Genomic DNA, 7,078 nt, shown 5'->3' on the forward strand with positions numbered 1-7,078 from the left:
TATTTTTATAACTCTTACTGACTTTGGTCGGACAGTGTGATTTTGCGGTTGCTTGCCGTCGATATCTGGTTGTGACGATATCGATTTTGGGGCGTAGTGATCTGCGCTTTATCTTCAGGCTGGTAATTGTACCGCCTTATTTTTGTAACCCTACGGTATCTGCATAAGAGAATCCGTTGAGGTTTGTTGAATATATGTTATTGTATTTGCAATAGTACCGTGATTCCAGAATTCGGATTTCTTGGTCGTTTTCCTGGATTGGCACGCGTGACTCAAACTCAGAAAGCAGATAGCCGTAACAGAGTGTGCCAATCGACCCGGCCTCTAATATACTCGTATCACTTTCTGTTCAACCCCCAGCCTCCCCCGATAACTGAAGCCAGTTACAGACAAACCGGGGCTCCAACCGCCCGTAATGATGATTGAGTCGACCTGTTACCCCCAAATTCCCAGCACTCTGTCAACGATCCTTTAAGCTCACCAAATTAGGGCAATGACTCGTGCCATCGCGTGGCCATAAACCTGTCTGTCGGCTCTAGACCCTGCACCTCACACTCATGACCATGAGCCCTCCACTTCCACCCATCTATATCATATCCGCCCTACCCCCCACCACAAAAAATTGACTGTTGGTTTAACAGGTACGTTGTCTCAGCATCCCGGATATGAGGCCGCAGTCAAGGATAAGAGCACACATTCTTCCTCCAAATCTTTCAAAATAATGAGACATCGTGTCTCCACCAGAGTGCTTCCATGGGCTCAAATACTTGCTGTCAAAGCTTCGTATCGTAACGCCTTCTCCCACGCTAACTCTCAAAGTTCCTGCTGTTCGCCAATCGTCTACAAACCTGACTATATCCCGAATTCCACATAAACACATCTGCGGCCCCTCAAAACTTGCAACCCAGTTCATTGGTAGGATCTCTTAACCATGACTACCAGTGCCCATTCTTGACCCCTAGCAAGTTCCGCCCCCTGGCTCCCCGCATACTATCTGCCTCCCCACATAATATATCCTTTTACAGCAACTATCTACTCCACCAACCTCCACAACCAACCTCTCACAACTAAACGTGAAATTCCACCTTTATGGCCATTACTCTATCTCGTCTCCCCATTCCAACCCCCCCGGTTACAATCAATTTAGAGGATTCCTGTCTGCACAAACGGGGCTCATTACTCTCCTCAGTAGGTATTATTACACCACGAGCCTCCTCGACGCACCTGTCTGCTCCCCTTATCTTGCACCTCTTACTGTAGGCCTCTTATTCTACCTCCTCGAATCAGCCCAGTTTGGTTACCAATACCCTCTGCCTCTACAATTCAGTGCCGAAGGCACTGCAAGTGCCCCGTGATACCCTCTCGCTCCATATTTCTCAGACAACACACCTGCTAATCCATCTTGCGCTACCTAGATCCCGCTACCTCTGTTCGAATACCACATATGGTACCATCCTCTCATGCTGTTGATAACACTGGTACAAGCAAATACTCGACCCAGCCTGTAACTATGTCCGCGGGGCTCCACTGCTTGCACCACCGCTCCGTACCAATCACGGACTTTCGCAGCGTCCTACTCTCGCGCACCAATAACTGGTCCTAACTCACGAAACAATTTTAGAGCCCTACACACCAACTCTGATCCCGCTGGTAATATTTCTACCCTTTTAATCAAAACCCGCTCTCTCTTACATAAACCGCACAATATTCAATCTATCTCCAATAAAGCTTCTACGACCATCCCATGCATCACTGAGACGTGGCTCTATCTTGGCACGTCTGATGCCCTTACCCCCATTACGGGATACACTAACTCCCGTTCCGATCGTTTTCACTGCCGTGGTGGGGGCTGTCTTATATGCTCCGGGACGTAACAGGCGGACACTCCAGATTCCGTTTGGCTTTCTGCCTGTTGGGCTGACCATCCGTTCATCCTCGGGTGTTTATAGGTGCCACCCACACTTAGCTCGGTTACCAAACTATCCATGCTTCCTTCTCAGACCGAAGATCTGCCTCACCCAGACAGATTATTCGTTGGAAACCCTAACCCTCCTGAGATCTCCCGGTCGAAATTAAAATCCCATTTGCGCATTTCGCCTCTGGTTGCCCAAATTTATGTCGAAGGCTGATCCCAGCTCGTGAAGTATCTAAAACGCGGTCTCTTTACCCTGGACATTGCCCTTGTCAACGGCTATCGGCGTCTCACCGCTGCAGCTGGCCCGACGTTCCCTGATATTGACCACCGTATGGGGGCCTGCAGTTGGACGAGTACCCGACCTTCTCTCGTTCCTGCAACATTCTGCTCCTTCTTCTTTTCACCTTGTATCCTTGAAGCCTTTGCAGCCTTGTTGCATCAAAAAACCTGGAAGAAGTATTTCCACTCTCGTAACACGCAAAGCGCAACCAACAATTTTCACAACAACGTACTGCCGTCATTATATCCAGTTGCCCCCAAATGAAACACGAAAGTCTTCATCGCTATGCGTCACCTACAGATTAGAGCTGATAGCAGTTCTTCGGGGACTGATGACTATTTCTCAATCACACACTTCCTCTCCTGGTATTATCCAACTCATGTAATAAACACTTGATTAACCAGTTAGCTTAGGAGTCCATTCCCGCCAGCTCTTACACACCTGATTCCCATACCACGCTTCTGCGCGCTTATATCGGCTTTTACTAAATCCCTTGTAATTTTATATCGTATGTTAGCAAACTCAGCTCCTGGTTGCTAGCCTACTAGGTACAAATTTATCTATTTCCTACTCCATGTAATCACTTGTCATCACCCTAGTTGCAGCAGACGCCAAGTGTTTCTCTCTGTGTATAATAATGCATATTATCCAATTTTATATCCCTCAAACTCACTATGTTTTGCAAAGCTCCTCCCATCCCTTCACCTTCCCAAGCTTTGAACTTCGGAAGTGACCGCTTTGGATGACCCGGTGAGCTAATCTCCACTCCACCTGGTTTATGATCTACAACTCCGGGATCACCAAGCGGACCCAGGGAACCTGCAATCCCATATCGGTTTCGTTCAAGCTTGTTTCCTCGACCAGGCTGAAATGAATGCCGCTGCTCAATGAACTGAACACCCCGGCCGAATCATCTCAAATATGACGTCCGTCACGGGGCTGTCCAAAAACTTAAGCCTGTCAAGCCAGTGATGGCACGGCACTGTCATACTGTTCCAACTGTTCCATTCCTCCTCCCAACTGAGCCCTCTTGCCTACTCGTTTCATCGACCCCAACGGCCACCATGACATTCATTTCAACCTGTTGGACTTCTCATTCGAATTCAACCACCTCTGTGTCCCCATCCAACCAAACCCCTGCACCTGACTTCCCTACAACGTTGCAACTAGGAGTCTGCTTGTTCTCAGATTGCACCATATTTTTGAGACTAAACATACCGTTTTCTCCCAATTCGAATTATCCCATCCCCACCTCCACTTTTGCTCGTTATGACTCCGGCCATGTATCCAACCGCCCAAGGTCACTCATGGCCAGCAATGATTTTCCAGTTTTATTTCATGTCAGCCGGCTAAGTCTTTGAATTAGTCGGCCCTCATGTCCATTGTTCCCTACCAGTTAGGAAAGAAATCCATTATCATTATTTCACGGGATATTGTCCACTGTTTATGAAATTGTCCTCTTCTCGCGCACTCCCCATCCCCCACTACCCGCAAACCCCAACAGTCATGCTCCATTCTGACTGTAAACGTATGATCATGCTAGACCGTGTGCCACCCACAAGTTAGGAATAAACATTATTATTATTATAACCGCGAACAAAATCTTCACCTGGTTCCAGCTGCCACCAAGGCACGGTCATTCCTAACTGCCGAACCTTCCGTTCGGATATAAACATCTCGTTGAATTCTGTTGTATGCTCCCCACAATGTCAGTCGTTCTCTGTGCAGTTCACGTTTCGTCTTGGGCGTTAGCACCAACTCCCACAAGGAACTTTTACGCTGATGTAGATTCCATAGGCTCCTAATTCACCAGCTACCGTGTTCCCTCTGCAGCGACCCTATCTACTCATTGTTCCCAACTCGGTTCCGAAGTGACCACATCTGGTGACGAGACAAGCCCCACCCCCTGCACACTCTAAGTTACTCGATCTTACAAAACTTCCTCATTCTTCAAGCTTGTAGATTTCTGTTCTCAAGTACTGACAGTATCTCTGTTCATCCTAGAACCTAGTGGTCCGGACACCCCCAATCTATCATCCTCAATCTCTTCAGTACCCCCTTATCACTGGTACAGTTCCAAGTACCTGGATGCAATCCTCACTCATACTATTAGTTAGATCTGCGAACTACTCCAACTAGCTATCGTGGCATCCGTCGTATCTTCTTGCTCTCCCTTACAGCGGCTTATAAAATCTCCCTGCAATGGGTTATCTACCCACCACCGAACCCCTTAACAATTAACAGTATATGTCTATGGCACGGCGGTCAGCTCTCATAACTTGTCCTTCTTTGATGCCGGGTTGTGCATTATTCTCACCTATCTTATTATTCGCAAGTCGTTTGTTAAGGTCCCCCCCCGAGGCACTCCTCAACAAATTGTGATCTACGGAGATTTGTGGCTCGCTACCGCAAATGTTCACTTCTTACCTCACTGGCTAAATCCAGGTCACCAAGGTTGAGGATCTCTATTCATCATCTCTTTCCATCACCTCTTCCCAGTAGAATCATTCCCAGCAGCTTGCTTGGTATTCTTAATGAATTAATAATATCGACGAGTTGATCACCCATGGCTTCCCTTTTCTGTTCGTTGATGACATTATTGTAGCCCACACATTAAAGGTCGGTGACTCTGCTTCTACTCTTGCCAACATTGTATCTGATCAGAACTCTTTGTCCATCTGGTTCTCGACCTCCTGTCTTTTTTCGCAGTTCCCAAATTCCAAGCCCTCTCACATCGATTCCAGATCCCCTGAGATGCTTATTCCTAATGGACTCTTGATTCCTACTCTTCTCGAACTGAAAGGCATGCGTCTTAACTATTTCTGTGCGTTTTGTTTTCCAAACATGCATGATTCGGAGTGGCTAGTACCTGCATGCCCTGTGCTTTCATTCTCCGATCCTTCCACATGTTGTAGAGGAATTAAGTTTAATTGCCATCTTCATGCGGTTTGTAAGACCCATTCTTGAATCAATGCCTTAGTTTGCTTCACCGTCATTGCGGGTATGCCGGACTGCTGTGAAAAGTTTACATCGCTTGGTTTATAAGTCCTCGTTCACGTCCTTATTCACATTGCCGTATCGTCTTCTCTACTTGTCATTGGGCTGAATCCATTTTGGCCGAGGCGCATTCGGTTGAACTTAGGCCCCCTTATCGCCCAATCTACCGACGAGCTTACATAGATGACTGTCGTCCTAAATTTTCTCCCCGTCTTCCGTACATTATCTCAAGCTCTGGATTTTTACTCCCATTGTCGACCTGTCGAACTGTCTTTAGACAAAGATTTTCCTTTGCTTGTATTCTAAATTACGGAACAGGCTCCCCCTATTTACTATCATCTAATGTAGGCTTCCAAAACGACATCGATTCCTGACTTTTAATTGAAGGAGCTTAGAGTCTTAGCACCACAGTTTACACTGGACGCTTTTTGAAAAAGGCCTTAAGCCCCTCTAGTTTGGGCTCTCACCGTAACTGCCCTATTAAAAGGTCCTAGCAAGTACAATCACCAGCCTGAACTTCCTAGCACCAACTCACAGATGATACAGCTGCTTTCTTAAGTGTTCTTATATGTAAATCACCACCTTATCTATCTCTTATGCAGACGTTCACCTCCTGAGACTACATCTTCCACTCTCTGAAGCGTGAGTTGCATAGAATATCTAGTGCCTGCAATCACACTTGTCGTCAAGCCCGTCTCCACTGACCTGGTTGTATTCCTTTGCTCCGGCCTTAAGCTTTTGTACCCAGCCAAATTATCCCTAGTTCTTCAAGCCTGGTCCCATCCATGAGTAACTCTGCCGGCCCTATTCACTGTCTAGTGCTTTGCTTTGACCGTATTTAACTAACCTCAGCCAAACTGAAGTCTAAGCCCCTCACTGTTTTGAACCATCTTAATCCCCTGAACGCGCGGCGCACGCATATCAAATGGAGGTTCTGATGATGCGGTATGAATGAAATACTTGTTTGTCCCCATAGCCCACTCATTCATACACACAAATAACACTGGTGCGCTTCTACTTGACAAGGTGGCTCACACTAATGCTTCGTCTTCGTTTAGCCATGGCACACAGACTCTGAACATCTCCATTCCCCTCCAATAGCCCAACAGGTAGTTGATGATTCGTTTGCCTCCGCGACTTGCCTCCTGCAGTAGCTGTTTGCTGTTTGCTTGTTCGAACTAACTGAGCCGTTTTATTGGCCTGGCTTCCCCCCCCCCCGACCGTATAAAATATAATAATAATAATAATATTTATTCCCAACTGGTGGGTAGCATACCGTCGGGCATGATCATAGTATTACAGTCAGAATAAAGGCATGACTGGTGGGGTTTGTGATTAATGGGAAAAGGGAAAATGACGTAAACAGTAAACATTAATGAAGTAGAGTTCATCGCACCTGAGGTAGAATGGGTAGGGATCCAAAATTACAAGGTCTCTTTATGTCCTATGGAGAACATATCAGATCAGATGGCACGAGATCTGAACGTTAGGGTTTAAAAGTGGCGGGCAAAGAAAACAATACAAGTGAGGGCACAACAAAGAGCTTCCTGACTGGAACGTGACAAAAACAAAAAAGCTTCAAACTACAGAAAGTGTAGGGCCGAAATAATGGATATGGAGAGGCAGCAGAGCTGTCACGACATGGCAGGCCGGTTTGAACTAAAGCCCGGAACCGTCACTAGGGCTTCATGGCCTTGGGCTATGTGGCGGATGGCCACGGAGTGCTATGTGGGAGTGGTGTAGTGGGGTACAAAATGTAGTACGGGCAAGTGGTAGCAGGAAACGCAGAATTACAGTGTGCAGTGAAGCTTGTGCGACTCACTAGTGTTGCAGATGGAGCAGGGTCGAGTGTAAAAGTTACTTGGGAAACGAGTTCACGCAAACTG

Source organism: Opisthorchis viverrini (genome assembly GCF_000715545.1).
Source record: "Opisthorchis viverrini unplaced genomic scaffold opera_v5_349, whole genome shotgun sequence".
NCBI lineage: Eukaryota > Metazoa > Platyhelminthes > Trematoda > Opisthorchiida > Opisthorchiidae > Opisthorchis > Opisthorchis viverrini.